Source organism: Vipera ursinii (genome assembly GCF_947247035.1).
Source record: "Vipera ursinii genome assembly, chromosome: 2".
Lineage (NCBI taxonomy): Eukaryota > Metazoa > Chordata > Lepidosauria > Squamata > Viperidae > Vipera > Vipera ursinii.
The window spans coordinates 291,113,686-291,133,607 of NC_139513.1; the positions used below are offsets into that span (position 1 = coordinate 291,113,686).

Here is a 19,922-nt window from a genome sequence, read left to right on the forward strand (position 1 = left end):
GCAGGTTTTGGTCACTTCACATGACCCTGGGACACTGTGACCATCATAAATATGAATCAGTTGCCAAGCATCTGAATGTAAATCACAAGACCCTGGAGATGCTGCAACATTCCAGCTGATCGGCACTTCTTCTGGGCTCAGCAGAAGCGCCAGGATCTGCACTGAGCTCCAGCTGGAGCCTGGCGCTGATCCTGGCGCTTCCGCTGAGTCCTGACAGCCCCGAAGAAGCGCTGATCCTGGCGCTTCCGCTGAGCCCTGACAGCCCTGCAGCTCCAGCCATCTCTCGCTCAGGCTTGTGCGGTGCTGCCACCAGTTCAGCTCATTCCCCTCCCCCGCTACCACCTGCCAGGTGCCAATGTACCACAGGTGGTACCCATACCACTGGTTGAAAAGCCCTGCTTTAGATTTATTCGAAATCAATATAACTGAAATAAATTCATCTGTTAAGCACTAGTCCCTCCCTCTAATATTGCAACCTTTGAAAAACATCCGTCAGGCAAATATGCTTTGAAGCAGAAAGGTAAAAACTCACAGGCATTTACTTAAACCATGTGTACATTTCTACTTATTTAAATCATGTGTTTATTTCTATCTAAGTAAATATTTTTTTGACCACACACTATTCAAAGTCTCTCATTACAAGATAAAACAGGGAAAGCCCATAACATAAATAGTGAATTAGTTAAAAGAACAGACCTTAGAAAGACACCACTATAAACAGGTTACACCAACTGGGTTGAATAAGTAACAAAGATCAAAAAATAATGTTAGGCTATGATACTAATGGTTCCCTGTTGGCTCAAGCCAACCTTTTCCTGGTAGTGAATGGAAGACAACGGCTATGTCAGTTTGGCCTCCAAAACAACAGCATTCAAAGCCTAGATGCCACAATCAAAAAGGCCCTGCTCAAATAATTTGCCATTCATCTTCTTGGGAGCTATATAATGGGAGGGCTATGCCTTCAAATGTCACACACCAAATGAAGTCCTGAACTAATACAGGTAGTCCTCGACTTGCAACGGTTCATTTAGTGATCAGTCGAAGTTACAACGGCACTGAAAAAAGTGACTTATGACCGTTTTTCATACTGACAACCGTTGCAGCCTCCCTGTGGTCACATGATCAAAATTCAGACACTTGGCAACTGACTCATATTTATGACGGTTGCAGTGTCTCAGGGGTCATGTTATCCCCTTTTGCAAACTTCTGAAAGCAAAGTCAATGAGAAATCCAGATTCACTTAACAACCGAGTGACTAACTTAACAACTGCAGTGATTGAGCTGCCACAACAACTGTGGCAAGAAAAATCATAAAATGGAACAAGACTCATCTAACATATGTCTCGCTTAACAACTGTGGTTGTAAGAGGAGAATTACCTGTGTTACCAGAATCTGCTAAGCAGGAAAGAGAAAGGTCCTTGACATTTTTCCAAATTTAACACAATAAATGAGAAATTCTTGGCATAAGTGATTAGCAGCCTTGGGCAGTTTCCTGGCAGAATGGCAGCAGTTTTAATTTACAATGCTTGCTCTAAATCAAGGTATTCTTGTAAACCAATTAACAAAATAAGTTACTGTTAAGTTATAAACACACATTGCCTGATTCATCATTAAGAAAGAATCGGAAGCGTGTAATCATCTGTACACTTACAACAATGGTAATTATGATTCAAGAAAAAAGGATTTTAAGTTAAAGACCCCATTGTAAAATGAGTTTTCCCACTACAGTATCAGAAACAGAATATTGGCTATTTCAGAAAAGTTTCCTAAAATGCATAATTTATTGTCAAAGAAGGATAGACAATTATCTTTTAAGCCACTGAAAGAGAAGCTACACTATGATCTGGGCTGGGCTGGGTAATATAGTATTTATTCTCTCACATCAGAACCATTGTGTGTGGTTGAACAAATAATCTGTTATTCCTTTTCAAACTGCTACCAGTGTTAAAATCTCTTGTCTTGAGAAGCTTTCCCCCACCACAGATGGACCTTATGATTATGGTATAGGTCACAGGTCTGCAACCCGCGGCTCCGGAGCCGCATGCTCCATCTCCTGCGGCTCCCAGTCCTCTGCCATGTGCAGTCCAAAAAAAAAAAAGTGGGACTAAAAAAGTTCAACCAATCAATTCAAATATGCAGGGTAGGTGCATATCTCGCCTTGGCTCCACTCTTCAGTCAAACCCTGTTCTGTGCATGTGCGCATGTACGCGCATGTGCGCACATTTTTTGCGGCTCCCAGTTTTTCCTTTTGTGAAGGAACTGGTTCCGAGTGGCTCTTTCACTGTTTCAGGTTGCTGACCCCTGGTATAGGTACCCAAATTTGCAGAGGTATAACTATCAACCATCAATCAATAACCTCAACCTATAGGTGGTGGATGTGGAAGAAACCAAGAGAAAGTTGAAATTTAAAAAAATCAAATTGGCTAGTTTCAGACTATCATGTGAACACCGTCATTGTCATACCATAGAAGGGGCCAATCCAAACCCATCCTGCTTCAAGGATTACTAAACACAACTTAGTTGTTACTCGTTAAAACCCACCTGCAACAGAGCTGAAACTTAAGAGAACAACCCCAAATATCCCAGACCTGGATTACTATTTTAATAATTTATCATTCAGGATCCCAGCAGCCACTTACAACAGAGGAACATTGTACAGTAAAGCATCCTTTAAAATCCTCAAAACTCTAGATGTAGCTGTTTAACAGAGTCCAACATCCAATGACCTTACCCTGGCCACTCTGTGCCACATTTTCTTCAGTGGCAAGGCTGAAAATCAGCAATATTCATCTTCCCCCCTCTATTCTTCTTTCAAGCATACTATGGTAAGATTCAACCCAAAGTCTGAATTTGTGACATCATTCTGTTGTCACAGAAAGAGATCTCAAGTCAAGATGGGCTCACAATGTAGGAAAGTGGACAACCTCAGTCTTTGCATGTTTCTCTTTTGCAGTTCTAAGACCCCAACTATTAACCATAGCAGATGGTTCCCTTCATCTAAAGGTGGATAATAGATGAAAACTATAGTGAAGCTTTAGCATAAGGCTTAAGACAGCCACCTAGAAAAACAAAAACCTACTTTCCTCAAAAAAATATATTACCGTAATTTAGTTGCTTGGTTTATTGTATTATTCCGTGGCTTACCGTTTTATGGCTTTTTTTGGGGAAGCCTGCCTTGAGATTTAGAGATAAATTGAGGATAAAAATAGTTCAATAGATGAACAAGTTAAAAACATTGAAAGTTGCTGCTTCTTATTGGGGAAAACTCCAATGAACCAAGGGGCTGGGGAAAAAAAAGTAGTTATTTCAGTAACCACTACAAAGATGGACTAGGGGTGACATGACAGCAATACTCCAGTATTTGAGGGGCAGCCACATAGAAGAGGGGGGGGGGTCAACGTATTTCCCAAAGCACCAGAAGACAAGAAACAATGGATGGAAACTACTCAAGGTGAGAAGCAACCTGAATTAAGGAGAGGCTTCCTGATAGTGACGACAATTAACCAGTGGGACAGAAGTTGCCTTCAGAAGTTGTGAGTGCTTCAACACTGGAAGATTTTAAGAAAAGACTGGACAGGCACCAGTCTGAAATTGTATAGGGTCTCCTGCTTGAACGGGCGGGTTGGACTAGAAGACCTCCAAGGTCCCTTACAGCTCTATTCTGATTGATTGAAAGGGCAGTAGAAAAGGATGCTCACATTTAATCATCGTGTCTCAGGATTTACCAAATTGGATCAACCAAGGCAGGATAGGGGAAACAGCACATGTTGTTGGACAAATGACAAATGCCACCAAGTGGTAACAATGGAATTCAGATCCTCATGAACATTAAGGTAAAGGTAAAGGTTCCCCCGCACATGCGTGCTAGTCGTTTCCGACTCTAGGGGCCGGTGCTCATCTCCGTTTCAAAGCCGAAGAGCCAGCGCTTGTCCGAGGACGTCTCCGTGGTCATGTGGCCGGCATGACTAGACGCCAAAGGCGCACGGAACGCTGTTACCTTCCCACTGGAGTGGTCCCTATTTTTCTACTTGCATTTTTTACGTGCTTTCGAACTGCTAGGTTGGCAGAAGCTGGGACGAGTAACAGGCGCTCACTCTGTTACGCGGCACTCGGGTTTCGACCCGCCAAACTGCCGACCTTCTGATCGGCAAGCTCAGCGTCCTAACCCACTGAGCCACCGCGCACATTACCCACATTACCCCCCCCCAAAAAAAAAATAATTGGCCACTGCAAGTAAACGGACACTCAACTATGTCTTTCTTCTGGTTTCTCTATAAATGGTGTTGGGGTGCTTGGAACATCTCCGCAAGGTGCCAATTTAAGGATAAAACATGTGGGGAAAGTTTCAGAAGCAAAAATTTGTAAGGAAAGAAAGATTCAACAAGCTTTAACCTACCGTACATAGGAACAGATTTGGCACTTAGCCCTCTCTTCAACTCCTTTAGATTTTTGCTTACTGTGTTGGTTTATTATAGACAAGACAGCTGCTAATAATCTGAGCAAAGTGGAGGAGGGGGACCTTTGCCCATAGAAGGCAAACCCCCTGGATACTACCCAATTCGCAGTTCGGGCAGGATTAAATTTGTGCCACTATGCTGGCTAAAAACTCAGTGTCTTCTCCAAAACGCACTGATTTCATGAAGGAAATCAAGCTGGGTTCCAAAGTCTGAACTAAGCATTTTTTTTCATGTTACTATTTCCTGGCTATTAAGCACTAGGAATAAAATTATTGATGCTGTTGACTACAATCTTAATTTATTGCCCCACTGGGGCGATTGAAAACATGGTTCAACCTGAATCATTACAGGTAGTCCTCGACTTACAACCATTTGTTTAGTGACCATTTGAAATTACAACGGCACTGAAAAAGTGACATACAACTGTTTTTTCACACTTAGGACCATGGCAGCTTCCTTGTAGACACATATTCAAGATTTGGCAACTGACTCGTATTTATGACAGTTGCCATGTCCTGTGGTCATATGATCAGCCCCTTTTTGCCACCTTCTGACAAGCAAAGTCAATGGGGAAGTAGGTTTTGTCCCATCTTACCTTTCTTGTCAGTTAATCACTGCAGTTGTTAAGTTAGTAACATGGTTAAGTGAATCTGGCTTCCCCACTGGCTTTGCTTGCCAGAAGGTTGCAGAAGGGGAATCACATGCCCCCAGGAGACTACAATGTTCATAAATGTGAGTCCGTTGCCAAGCGGCTAGTTTGGTCGCATGACCAGGGAGATTCTGCAACGGTCGTAAATGTGAAAAACAATCATCAGGCACTTTTTCCAATGTCGTTGTAACTTTGGACAGTCACTAAACAAATGGTTGTAAGTCGAGGCCTACCAGTATATAGCTGGGGAGGAACCAGGGATTGTCCCTACAACTGAATCTCAAAAGATTCAGTGCAAAAAAACTTTGCCAAACCCCTGTCCAGATTCAAAGGAAGTCTGCACTGCTAGAGTCAGGCAAGGCTCTCCAAAAATATCAGATCCTTAACAATCATGCTTTTTTTCTCCAAACTCAAGGATGTGACACAACATTTGGGCACTGTTCAAAGCATCCTGTTTCTCTCTTCCATGTCTACAAGCTTGGGACTTAACAGGGAAACAGGAGGCGATTCCCAAGGACCTGCAGTCTCAAACAAATGAATGCAGGCACACACTTCCCCCCCAGCATAATAAAAAGCTGCAATAAACTGTGGAGGACTTCTATTAGAAGAATACACACGAAATTGCAGTGAAGAAAATTTATGACCTTGAAAACTACAAATTTGGGCTGCTTCCCATGGGCGAAGAAAAAAGCCAACTCCTGAATGAATAAAAAGTTATTAGCTCAGGTGTTGAGTACATTCCTTTCTTGCTCTTTTGCGCGGTTGAGGCAGTTTGTGGGGCATGTTTGAATTTGTTGCTTTGACCCATCGGCTGAAAGCATTTAACACATCAAGTGTAAAAAGAAGGTTGTTCTGCTAAGTAACGGTATACCTATGACTCGGATCGCTTTTGTTCTGTGTGCTATTGAGAACTGAAGATGTAAATGTTCAAGTATTATTTGTGGGGTGCAAAGGCTAACAGTTACCCAGCCAGCTTTACTGCTTAAGGCAGGGGTAGGCAACCTTGGCTCTTTTATGACTCGTGGACTTCAAATCCCAGAATTCCTGAGCCAGCACAGCTGGCTCAGGAATTCTGGGAGCCCAAGGTTGCCTACCCCTGGCCTAAGGCGAGACTAGAACTTACAGTCTCCTGGTTTTTAGTCTAGAGCCTTAACCCATTTGATCAAAATGTTCTTGACTATCTGCAAGCTTAGGTTTAGGTGCAGACAGTAAAGATTTAGAACAGAAAGTTTAGTTAAGGCATTTTAAAGTAATACCAAAGGACTGCCTGATATTAATGTCTCCATGTCCTAAAGGAAGTAATAGATAGAAAGGTTTGGTTCTTCTTCTGTGAGGAATCAGAAACAGAGACCCACTGGATCTCTCCTCACATGCCTTGCCGATAGATGATCTTTGATATACATGGAAGGAAGGAAACAATGTGGGATAGACAGCATCACCACCAGTTGGATTTGTAAGTGGCTGACAAACAGTACTCAACAAGTCGTCCTTAATGGTACTACATCTACCTGGAAGGAAGGTAGCAGTGGGGTACCACAAGGCTCCGTCTTAGGCCCAGTACTTTTCAATAACTTCATAAATGACTTAGATGAGGGAATAGAAGGGGAACTCATCAAATTTGTAGATGACACTAAGCTGGCAGGAATAGCCAACACCCCAGAAGACAACCTCGGGATCCAGGAAGATCTTGAAAGACTTGAACAATGGGCCCTATCCAACAACATGAAATTTAATGGGAGAAAAGTTTACCTTTAGGCAGGAAAAACCAAATGTACGAGTTCAGATTAGGTGAAACCTGGCTCGAAACCAGTAACTGTGAGGGACCTTGAAGTCCCAGTGGACGTTATTTTTAATATGAGCTGGCAATATGCGGCAGAAGCCAAAAAACTAATGCAATCCTTGGTTGTATAAACAGAGGCATAGAATCAGAATCATGTGAAGTATTAGTACATCTTTATAAAGCCTTAGTAAGGCCACGCCAGAATACTGCATCCAGTTTTAGTCACCACATTACAAAAAAGATGTTGAGATTTTGGAAAAAGTGCAGAGAAGAACAACTAAGATAATTATAGGCCTGGAGACTAAAGCATGAAGAATGATTGCAGGAATTGGATTTGGCTAGTCTAGAAAAAAGGACTAGGGGTGACATGATAGCAGGGTGCCAGTTTTTGAGGGGCTGCCACAACGAAGAGGGGGTGAACTTATTTTCAAAGCACCAGAAGGCAAGACAAGAAACAAAGGATGAAAACTAATCAAGGAGAGAAGCAACCTGGAATTAAGGAGAAACTTCCTAACAGTGAGAACAATTAATTAGTGGAACAGTTTGCCCTCAGAAGTTGTGGGTGCTCCATCACTGAAGGTCTTTAGGAAAAAACTGGACAGCGACCTGTCTGAAATGGGGTCTCCTGTTTGAGTAGGGAGTTGGACTAGAAGACCTCCAAGGTCCCTTCCAGCTCTAGTTTTGATTGATTGATATGCTTTCCAACTCTATGATTCTGTGACAAATGACTGCTTTAAATGCAAGGGTGCTGATATGCAAACTATAAAACATATTGTGCAAGACTGCTCATGATAACGTGTGTTCGTTCTCTGGTGCCCTAAAAGATCTGCGGAAGCAATGCCAGTGATCACCGGACAGCTGAATTGGATAACCAGTTATGAGACCACTGCCATACCCCCACAGACATTTAGTATATAATTGACTGTGTGTATATGTTTACTGCTCTTCTGTCATGTTCTCATCATATGCTGAGTAAATAAACAGTGCCAGGGAGGCTACAATTAAGGCAACACTAGCTGAGAAGCAGAGAGCATCTGCTTCTCTTTCCTGCTAGCCTACAGTCATCCAGATTTGCTGCAACCCAAGAAGCTTATTCCTCATGGTCAAAACATCCTAAGCTATTTTGGATTTTGATCTCACCAAAGCATGGAAACACAAATTGTTTAGGGCTTGTTTCTTCTGAACCACAAAATGCTTTCCACTTTTCAGGTACTCTTCTTTCTAAACAGTGTCCTTGCTAGCCAGATGGTGTTCAAGGCTGGCCTTGGGCTGTTCAAAAGTTTCAATTTTGTTCTGGAGGGGAAAAAAACAAAGCACAATTTCTGATGGACTTTCAGATATTAAGGGCACTTTTCATCCAGACTTCCTGTGTCAACAGCTGGAGCTTCAGCATTTTGCAAAGATTCTTTACCCTCCCACAAGCTAACAGAAATTTATGATAATTGAATCTTTCAGTTTTGAAAAGACACCACTGAGTTGTATAGCAACATGCTGTCACCATCTATCTTTATAATTCTAATTTTACCAGATACCTTTATAGAAGGATTAGCATTTTGAAATCTGTCTGGAAGAAATTGGTCAGCTCTGGAAAAAAAGTTTTATGCTCCTTGGAATAAGCTCCTGGCACAATCAGCTTTTAGAGACATGCCTTTTCTTTAGAAATCATAGCACAAGCAAGTATAATTTGTGCCAGGCAAGATCATGTAGCATTTCTGCCCATTATCTCTTGTCCGAACATTCAGGCATAGCAAGAAAAACCTAGACATTTCAGAATACAAATTTTGGAATCCACAAAATTCTATTTCTATTGTAAAACCAAAGGACTTTATTTCTCTCCATCAACACATCTGAAAACATTATTTCAGCCCCTGTAAGTGTTCTACTCTGATAAAATAATAAACATTTTAAACATAAAAACCTGATACCAAGCCTAGTTAGAAGCCACATTCTGAGTGCCCCAACCGGATCAATGAAATTTTATATCTGATTAATCATTTGCTATATACCTATATTTTACATTTGCTTCATGCCATAAAGGCAAAAATCAAGAGGTAAGGACAATGTAAAAGAAAAAAAATAGTCTCAACCTTTTGTTGTTAGTTGCAAAGTCGTGTCCGACCCATCGCGACCCTATGGTCTCAACCTACAATCACCCAAATTTCCACTGCTAAGTAAGGAATTTGTTAAGTGAGTTTTGCCCCATTTTATGACCTTTCTTGACACAATTGTTAAGTGAATCACTTCAGTTGTTAAGTTAGTAACACAGTTGTAAAGTGAACCTGGAATCCGCATTCACTTTGCTTGTCAGGTCACAAAAGGAGATCATGTGACCAGGACACTGCAGTCATCATAAATTGGAGTCAGTTGCTGTGCATCTGAATTTTGATCATGTGATCATGGGGAAGCTGCAATGGTCATAAGTATGAGAAACGGTCATAAGTCATTTTTTCCAGTGTCGTAACTGCGAACAGTCATTAAACACTGTAAGTCAAGGACTACCTGTATAGGGTGGCAAAGAACACTGCTGGAAATAACACTTATTTTCCCTAGCAATATGAGATCATAAAGGAAGATATAGTGAAGAAATACATTATTTTTCCTTAATTTTCTTCTCTTCCTCACATATAGCAATGTTTTCATATTTCAAAATTTTCATTAACAATACCACACTCTTACATTTAAGGATCTAGTTGATTAACTCTGAATACTAATTTCTTCTTTCAGCACAGGAACTCTAATTTTTCTAAGTTGAAGTCAACCATGTTTTAAAGTATAATAATAAAGGTGCCATTGCCAAAACTTTCCTTAAATACAGTGCAATCCACAAAGAACATTTTAAATATTTCAATGAATGCTCAGATTTCTTCAAACTTGCAGAATTTGCAGCCAAGAAAGCAGAAGGAACAGAACATGAGAAATGTCTCAAAATATAAATTTGCTCCAAAATGCACATCACAACAGAGAGGTCTAGCTTTATAGTCACAGATCCTATAATCAATAAACCACAGAAAGATTTAGTAGGAGTCTGAAATAGAAAAGTTACTAGTTGTCCTTAGATGACCTTGTGATAATGTAAAGATTAAAACATTTTTAATGGAAAACAGTATTGTGGAACTACAGGGAGTGCAGAATTATTAGGCAAGTTGTATTTTTGAGGATTAATTTTATTATTGAACAACAACCATGTTCTCAATGAACCCAAAAAACTCATTAATATCAAAGCTGAATATTTTTGGAAGTAGTTTTTAGTTTGTTTTTAGTTATAGCTATTTTAGGGGGATATCTGTGTGTGCAGGTGACTATTACTGTGCATAATTATTAGGCAACTTAACAAAAAACAAATATATACCCATTTCAATTATTTATTTTTACCAGTGAAACCAATAGAACATCTCAACATTCACAAATATACATTTCTGACATTCAAAAACATAACAAAAACAAATCAGTGACCAATATAGCCACCTTTCTTTGCAAGGACACTCAAAAGCCTGCCATCCATGGATTCTGTCAGTGTTTTGATCTGTTCACCATCAACATTGCGTGCAGCAGCAACCACAGCCTCCCAGACACTGTTCAGAGAGGTGTACTGTTTTCCCTCCTTGTAAATCTCACATTTGATGATGGACCACAGGTTCTCAATGGGGTTCAGATCAGGTGAACAAGGAGGCCATGTCATTAGATTTCCTTCTTTTATACCCTTTCTTGCCAGCCACGCTGTGGAGTACTTGGACGCGTGTGATGGAGCATTGTCCTGCATGAAAATCATGTTTTTCTTGAAGGATGCAGACTTCTTCCTGTACCACTGCTTGAAGAAGGTGTCTTCCAGAAACTGGCAGTAGGACTGGGAGTTGAGCTTGACTCCATCCTCAACCCGAAAAGGCCCCACAAGCTCATCTTTGATGATACCAGCCCAAACCAGTACTCCACCTCCACCTTGCTGGCGTCTGAGTCGGACTGGAGCTCTCTGCCCTTTACCAATCCAGCCACGGGCCCATCCATCTGGCCCATCAAGACTCACTCTCATTTCATCAGTCCATAAAACCTTAGAAAAATCAGTCTTGAGATATTTCTTGGCCCAGTCTTGACGTTTCAGCTTGTGTGTCTTGTTCAGTGGTGGTCGTCTTTCAGCCTTTCTTACCTTGGCCATGTCTCTGAGTATTGCACACCTTGTGCTTTTGGGCACTCCAGTGATGTTGCAGCTCTGAAATATGGCCAAACTGGTGGCAAGTGGCATCTTGGCAGCTGCACGCTTGACTTTTCTGTTCATGGGCAGTTATTTTGCGCCTTGGTTTCTCCACACGCTTCTTGCGACCCTGTTGACTATTTTGAATGAAACGCTTGATTGTTCGATGATCACACTTCAGAAGCTTTCCAATTTTAAGAGTGCTGCATCCCTCTGCAAGATATCTCACTATTTTTGACTTTTCTGAGCCTGTCAAGTCCTTCTTTTGACCCATTTTGCCAAAGGAAAGGAAGTTGCCTAATAATTATGCACACCTGATACAGGGTGTTGATGTCATTAGACCACACCCCTTCTCATTACAGAGATGCACATCACCTAATATGCTTAATTGGTAGTAGGCTTTCGAGCCTATACAGCTTGGAGTAAGACAACATGCATAAAGAGGATGATGTGGTCAAAATACTCATTTGCCTAATAATTCTGCACTCCCTGTATATTACTTAGAATTTTCTGCTTTACAAAAAAACAACCTATCTTATGCAATATGTACTTTTATTCCCAATTATTTAAATAGCTAGGATTATTCCCCTTCATTCCATCACACATATATTTATAAAAATCCATAGTTAGAGCCATCTGATTTATATTCCCAAAAATAATAAAACTGCACACAAAGCATAAGGTAAAAAGCAAGCCGGCATAAATATTTAAACAGACCAATGGAAGCATATTTTAATTCTTAAAAAGGATTTTTTTCCCAAGGATAAGAAATGATCAGTTTATTCAATACTACAGAAACTTCACCAATACTAACACTGTTTTATCAGATTCTCTAGCTGTTCTGTTAGAACATGGAATAGAGTGGCAATAAACAAGACTTGATTTTTTCCCCAAAAACATTTCATTTAACACTAGTTTGAGTAGTGACACAAACGAAAACTCAAAACTACACTCTACACAGAATTCCTATTCCACACAAATGGCAGTAGGGAAGATACAGCCAAGGCACACACAATACAGCTTATACACAAACTAGCATACATTCGTGCCTAGGGAGACATGAAAATAGTTACTGTAAAAACAAAGGTTACACAGAATTATGCTTATGGCTGAGAAAAAAATGGACACATAAGGAGGGGAAAGTTGTTTTAACCTTACTTTTTTGCACAAGTTTTTAAATCGTGGGCCACAAGAAGGTTGCAAAGCAAGCAGGAGGAACACCTTGTGACCTAGAATTCCTTCTGAATTCATTTCAGGAAGTTATCAAGCTGACCCTAACCTTGAAATACATTTTTAATTGGATCACTGCTACTTAATTGTATGAGAAATTTCCCTGGCTGAAAAATTAGCACAACAAAGGGTTTTTAAAAAGGCACAATACAGTACAGGTAGTCCTCGACTAACAACAGTTCGTTTAGTGACTGTTTGAAGTTACAACGGCACTGAAAAAGTGACCTATGACCGTTTTTCACACTTACAACCATTGTAGCATCCCCATGGTCACATGATCCAAATTCAGATGCTTGGCAACTGAATCATATTTATGACAGTGGCAGTGTCCTGGGGCCATGTTATCATCTTTCACGACCTTCTGGCAAGCAAAGTCAATGGGGAAGCCAGATTCACTTAACAACCGGGTTACTAATTTAAATGAACTTAGTCGTAAAATGGGGCAAAATTCACTTAACTAATTTCTCACTTAGCCACATAAATTTTGGGCTTAATTTTAGTCGTATATCAAGAATTACCTGTATTGGCAGTGTGCAAAACTTTTCTGACCTCAAAATCTCTCTTACTGCATATATTCCAATCTCACTAAACAAACTGAAATACAGGTAGTCCTTGACTTGCAACCATTTGTTTAGTGACTGTCCAAAGTTACAACGACCCTGAAAAATTGATGATTATTTTTCATACTTATAATTGTTGCTGCATCCTCATGGTCACTTGCTCAAAATCAGGCGCTTGGCACTTTATGACGGTTGCACTGTCCCAGGGTCACGTGATCCCCTTTTTTGACTTTCTGACAAGCAAAGTCAATGGAGAAGCCAGATTCACTAAACAATTGTGTGACTAACTTACCAGCTGCAGTGATTTACTTAACAACTGGGCAAGAAAGGTAATCAAATGGAGCAAAACCCATTTAACAACTGTCTCGCTTACCAACAAAAATGTTGGGCTCAATTATGATCGTAAGTCAAAGATGACCCGTACTGAAGAGGTCCATTTCTTTGTAGTCTTGTTTCAGCATAGGAATATCTCAGTCTCAAAAATAAAGTAGAGAAATTCATAGATCCCCGCATACCACCTTGTTTGGGAAAATGGAAAGTGAAGCTGTTTTGACCAGGGCTGGACACTGAATAGGATAAAAGTGATCTTGGCACAGAGCTTCTATAACAGGGGTCTTCAAACTTGCCCCTTTTATGACTTGTGGACTTCAACTCCCAGAATTCCTCAGCCAGGCACACTGGCTGAAGAATTCTGAGAGTTGAAGTCCACAAGTCATAAAAGGGCCAAGTTTGGAGACACCTTTACCTTTTTTCCATAAAAGCCTACTAGTTCAAAGGACATCCCTCAACAGTATGGTCTAGTCCAGGGGTAGAAAACCTTGGCTCTTTTATGACTCGTGGACTTCAACTCCCAGAAATTCTGGGAGTTGAAGTCCACGAGTCATAAAAGAGCCAAGGTTGCCTACCCCTGGTCTAGTCCTAACTATTTTTGCAGTGTGAGAGTACTTTTGACAGTTATTGGTGCTGATGGGGTGAATTACTAAAATATAAGGACCTTGACTTCAGAAAGTATAATTCCATATAAAGACAGATTGAGGAACAGTAAATTAGTTCAAGGTTATGTGCTGAAATGATAGCAAAAAAAGATGAATTGTGTTTAGAAACTGCTAGTTTCATGCAAACGGGTAGGGCTTAATTGTGCCCTGGTTATTTCTTCATTTGCAGCTTATGAACTTTTAAATCTTAGAATACGTAAGAAATCTTAAATTTCTTTTCAAAAGAATGGGGGAGTTGGGATTAACCGTATTCTTCATCCTATCAAATGATTTTAAAATAATAGCTTGAAGGAATGCATTCAACAAAAGATTTCAGGGAAGCAGCAATTCAATCTGAAGGCATCTTGTCAACATCAGAAAAGGCTGCATGGTAAATGGTTTTGCAATCTCTATTTCTTTTGTTTTTGAATTTTACTCACAAACAACTCTACATCTTGTCATCATACAGAAGAGAGAGGAAATATTGAAAATGTCACAAATCCAGCAACAGAATTTTTCACAATCAAACACACAAAAAACCCCAAAATATACTAAGCTAACAAATTAGCAGGGAATTGTGTCTAACAATCTAAATTTTATCTACAGTGAGGCAAATATTGACATTATTTTTGTGGTACAGACACACAAGAAACAAAAAAATAACTTAGCCTGTGCATCAAAGTCATGCCCAAATTGATAAATTTAGAATGGACTGATAAAGATTACCAACATTTGGTAATTTTACCATCAAGTGAGAGGGATCTAAGAGTCCTACTGGACAATCCCTTAAGCTTGAGCCAGTAGTGTGGCTCAACTCCTAAACAAGCCAACACAGTCCTAGGCTGAATCAACAGAGATCAAGATCACATGAAGTTCTAGTAACGCTTTATAATGCTTTATAACGCTTTATAAGACCACACTTGCAATACTGCATCAGTTTTGGTCGCCATGATATAAAAAAAGATATTGAGACTCTAGAAAGACTGCAGAGAAGAACAACAAAGGTGATTATGGGACTGGAGGATAAAACATGTAAGGACAGGTTGCTGGAATTGGGTATGTCCAGTTTAATGAAAAGAAGGACGAGGGGGGACATGATAGCAGACTTCCAATATTTGAGGGGGTCGAACTATTTTCCAAAGCACCTGAAGGCAGGGCAACAAGTAATGGATGGAAACCAATCAAGGAGAGAAGCAACCTAGAACTAAGGAGAAATTTCCTGATAGTTAGAACAATTAGTCAGTGGAACAGCTTGCCTCCATAAGTTATAGGTGCCCCATCACTGGAAGCTTTTAAGAGACTAGTAGGTCTTTTGCTTTAGCAAGGGATTGGACTAGAAGACCTCCAAAGTCCTTTCGAACTGTGTTATTCTGTATTTTAAGATCCAATTTAAAAGTTCATCAATGAGTACTAGCATAAATGCTTCTGGGCTTAGCAAAGCGCTAGGATCAGCACCGAGCTCCAGCGGGAGCCTGGCGCTGATCCTGGGCCTTCCACTGAGCCCTGACAGCCCTGCAGCTCCAGCCGTCTCTCGCTCAGGCTTGTGCGGTGCTGCCACCGGTTCAGCTCATTCCCCTCCTCTGCTACCCCTTTTCTAGGATGGTCGCGTACCACCTGCCAGGGGCCAATGTACCACAGGTGGTATCCGTACCAATGGTTGAAAAGCACTGGACTAGAAGACCTCCAAGATCCTTCCTTTTTATTTTTATTATAAAATTTTTATTAATAAAACATGAACCTCAGTCAACTGAACATTCAAACTGACTGGCACTAATGGTTGACACGGGTTGCTGCCAGCATCTTAGGTATCAACCAGGTAGCACAGTTTATATTATTGTTGTTGTTGTTATTATTATTATTCATCACACAGTCAGCCAGATGTTCAGTCTGGATTTGGCATTTTTGTCTACCTATCAAGTCCTTAGCAAGGGCCTGGGATAGGCAGATGTGGATATTTGATGGTATTACAGATATCGCAGGATGGAAAGAGTTCCTAGTAAGGCCGCCTTTTGCAATTGACTAATGGCAAATTTGTCAATGCCAATGGTGTTCAAGTGATGCTCCAGTTGTTTTGGGATTGCACCCAAGGTGCCTATGACTATTGATACTACCCTTGCTTGCCTTTGCTACAGTCTTTCTATTTCTATTTGTAGGTCTTTGTATTTTGTTATCTTTTGCAGTTCTTTCTTGTCTATTCTGCTGTCTCCAGGTGCTGCAACGTCCACTATCCAGACTTTGTCTTTCTTATTGATAATTGTTAAGTCCGGGGTGTTATGTTGCATCATCATCATCATCATTGTGAATCAATGCAATTGTTAGCAACATGGTTAAGTGAACCTGGCTTTCCCATTGACTTTGCTTATCAGAGGGTGGCAAAGGGGGATCACATGACCCAGGGATGCAGCAGCCTTCATAAATATGCCAACCATCTGAATTTTGATCATGTAAGCATGTGGACGCTGTAATAATCATAAGCGTGAAAAATGGTCATAAGTCACTTTTTCCAGTGTTTCGGTCACTAAACAAATAGTTGTAAGTCAAGGAATGCCTTTATATAGTTATTAAGGCTACTCTGCCAAATAAATTCAGCTATGCTCCCTGCAGTTAAGCCTGAAAATTGCTTTTTTAAGTCTCACCACTCCCAAAAGAAATGAGTCGCTATTGTTACTAAGGTTTCATTAGCCAACAGCAAGACCAGACTTCAGAGATACAGTAAGTTTATTTAAATTCTGTAAGTCTCCCAGAATCACCTAGCTGTGAGTTGGTTGGCTTTATCTACAGATAATCCTCGATTTACGACCACAAATCAGCCCCAAATCTCTGTTGCTGAGACATTTGTTAAGTGACATTTGCCCCATTTTGCAACCTCTCTTGCCATAGTTAAGTGAATCACTGCAACTATTAGTTGAGTAACACATCTGTTAAATGAATTTGGCCTACTCATTGACTTTGCTTGTCGGAAAGATGCAAAATGGGATATGACCCCAGGACACTGCAACCATCGTAAATGCGAGTCAGTAGCCAAATATCTGAATTTGGGGAACAATGGGATGCAAGTGTGAAAAATGATCAGTAAATGAACTGTTGTAAGTCAAGGACTACAGATAGTCCTCGACTTACAACTGTTCATTTAACGACCATTTAAAATTACAACGGCCCTGAAAAAAAGTGACTTATAACCATCTTTCACAGATACGACCTTTGAGCATGCCCATGCTCATCTGATCAAAAGTCAGATGCTTGGCCACTATTTCATATTTATGATGGTTGCTGTGTCCCGAGGTCACGTGATCACCTTGAGACCTTCTGACAAGCAAAGTCAACAGGAAAGCCAGATTCACTTAATAACTGGGTTACTAATTAACTGCAGCGATTCCCTTAACAACTGTGGCAAGAAAAGTCGTAAAATGGGGCAAAACCCTCTTAACAAATGTCTCACTTAACAACAGAAATGTTGGGCTCAATTGTGGTCGTAAGTCGAGGACTACCTGTACCTCTATATCATAAATAAGGACTTCTCTGGAAAAGACCCTGATTGATACCGTTTCTCCCACCAGCCTGACTCAGGAAGAGCCATGCAGAGCAAGCAAGAGAAGCGACAGGAGACTTTTCTGTCCTATTCAGAACCCAGGCTGGGCCAGGAAGAGCTGGGCGGGGAGACCCCCTGTTCCCAGCAGGAGGGGGAAGACTGTCAATCCTGGAAAGGAAGCCAAGGGCGGCAGAGGCATCCACCCGGGGAAGGGATTGCTATCCTCCCAAAATAAAACTGGGCTTGGAGGAGGGGAAGGGGGGGGCACATTTTCGGATTTTCCATTGCAGATGCCAGGGTGGCCAGGCAAGGACAGGGATGTGGCACCCCGCATAAACCTCTCTTCCCCTCAAGTAAACTGCAAGATATGGAATAATAAATAAGAATAAATAAAAGTAGAAAGTGACATCGAAGGGGAGGGAGAAAGAGCTGCCTAGAAATGAATAATAAATAAAAGTAAAAAAGTGATCTCAAAAGCGGGTGGGTGGGTGGGAAGAGAACAGGGCTGCACAGAGAAGGAATAAATAATAAATAAATAAAAAGTGATCTCAAAAGGCAGGGAGATTAGGGCTGGCTATGGAAATGGAATAATCAATAATAAATACAAGTAGAAAGTGATCTCGGAAGGGAGCCGGAGAATAAGGCTGCGATATGGAAATGGCATAATAAATCAATAATAAATAAAAGTAGAAAGTGATCTCGAAGGGGGGGGGGGTTGTCAGAGAATAGAAACGGAATAAGACGTTCATTAATAAAAGCACAAAGCTGCAAAAAAAGAAATGTTAATAATAAATAAATAATAAATCAAAGTAGAAAGTGACCCGGGAGGGTGAGAGGGGGGGGGAAATAGAAGGGAATTGACGACCACCTTTGCTTCCCCTCTGAAAATTTCACTTATTCTGCCTCTTTTTTTTGGGGGGAAGGGGGGGAGGAAATCACCAGGTAGCCCCTGGCAAAAGCCCCCTTTAGGCCCCATGCCTGACCAGCTGACATATGTCGGTCCAATGCTCAGGCGCGCTGGGGAGCATGGGGAGTGTAGTCCGCGTGAGGGAAAGTTCAGGAGCCCGCCCGCCCGCCCCCCCCTTTCCCTACGCGGAGGTTTCCCCTCACGATGGGGGGACCCCTAAAAAGTCTCCCTCAGGGGTCGCAGGCCTCCCGGGGGACCCGTGTTTAAGCCACCCCCTCAGGCGCCATTCTGAGGGGACGAAAAAGGGGGCGCGGAGGGCGCTTCCCAAGCCCCCCCCTCGCCCCCCCCTCACCCAACGGCCTGAGGGACAACGGGCGACACCCCCCCTCCGTGCGCGGGCCCGTCGCCTTCCCCCCGCCCTCGCGCCGCGGAGGCGCGCGCTCGTTACCTGCCCAACGTGCTCACAAAGCGTCGGCGGCAGCACTGGCGGCGGCAGAGGCGCCCACCACAGTCACGTGACCTACCTCCCTCCTCCTCGTCGTCGTCCTGCCCCCTCCCGTCTCCCGCCCTCCGCCTGGCACGTGACCAAACCGGAGGAGGCGCCATTGGCCCTCTGGCCCGCCCCCGCCTCTCCCCCGCATCGGCGCCTGCGCAGCAGTCTCTGCCTCGCGCACTCTTCTCCTCCTCCTCCTCCTCCTCGGGAGATCCTGGCGCCAAGGCTTCGGTCACGTGATGCTGACAGGGGCAGAGGAATAGAGGGGAAAAATAAATAAATAAATAAGGGGGAGGGACAGGCGGCGGGGGGGGGGAATTCCGAAGGAAATCTCGCTCCGGATTGGGCGGCCCTTACACGATCGATTTCCTAGCAAATCAAGAAGGGGAGGGGCGGGTGACGTCACCAACATGCGACCCCGCCCCCTCCTCCCCCCCACGACCAAAATAAAAAGGCGGGATCGGCGTCTCCCTGAGGAAAAGCTCTTCTGTTTTTGGAAAAGAGATATTTTATGACTACGTTAAGTAACGTAATTTGTTTCATTCGGTAAATTTTGCTGCTCATCGCTTGGGTGACTCTGAAACGGGTACGAAGTTAAAAAGCAAAAACAAACCAAGCAACCAATTAGCTGAAAACCGAACAAAAGTCATTGAAAGACCACAAAATATATATTGTACATGCACATGCGCATGGAGAAATTATATATAAAATGTAAATATATGTATATGAGTCCCCATCAGATAGCAATCATTCAGCCCAAACCACAAGGTCGTTCTGGGGAAAATAGGAAGGAGGACTAGAAATGTTCTCTGCCTTTTATGATAATAATTCACTTAATGGCCTTGACCCAATTAACAACCAGGTCAAAAAGGTACAACTGGGTGCAACTCACTTAATGACCACTTTGCTTAGCAATGCGAATGCTGGTCCCAATTGCAGTCATTGAGAACTACCTGTACACATGTCATGGAAATTATAACATTTGAATACATGATTGAGGTGGAAGCCTTGCACAGCAAACAGACAAAATAGCCTAGAATTACACAATTTGAGGATATCTTAGGAAAATGGTAAGAAAAAACTGGAGATAAATTCCTTGTGTGTCTAATCACACATAGCCAATAAAGTATTCAAATAATCAAGAATTCAATATAAT

General features: G+C 41.8%; 2 protein-coding genes across 2 annotated transcripts in view; one reads left to right on the forward strand and one right to left on the reverse strand.

Annotated features, from left to right (window-relative positions):
- Window positions 1–3,976, forward strand: part of TPGS2 (tubulin polyglutamylase complex subunit 2) — a 409,136-nt gene extending 405,160 nt beyond the window's left edge. Inside the window, exon 9 of the mRNA XM_083354885.1 lies at window positions 3,886–3,976. The gene's annotated coding sequence lies outside the window, so the exon portion shown is untranslated. The remainder of the gene's footprint in view (window positions 1–3,885) is intronic.
- UBAP2 (ubiquitin associated protein 2) overlaps window positions 1–18,813 on the reverse strand; it is a gene marked incomplete at its 3' end in the record, with an annotated part of 115,056 nt that extends 96,243 nt beyond the window's left edge. Inside the window, exon 1 of the mRNA XM_083353539.1 lies at window positions 18,722–18,813. The remainder of the gene's footprint in view (window positions 1–18,721) is intronic.
- Window positions 18,814–19,922: the final 1,109 nt, after the last annotated feature.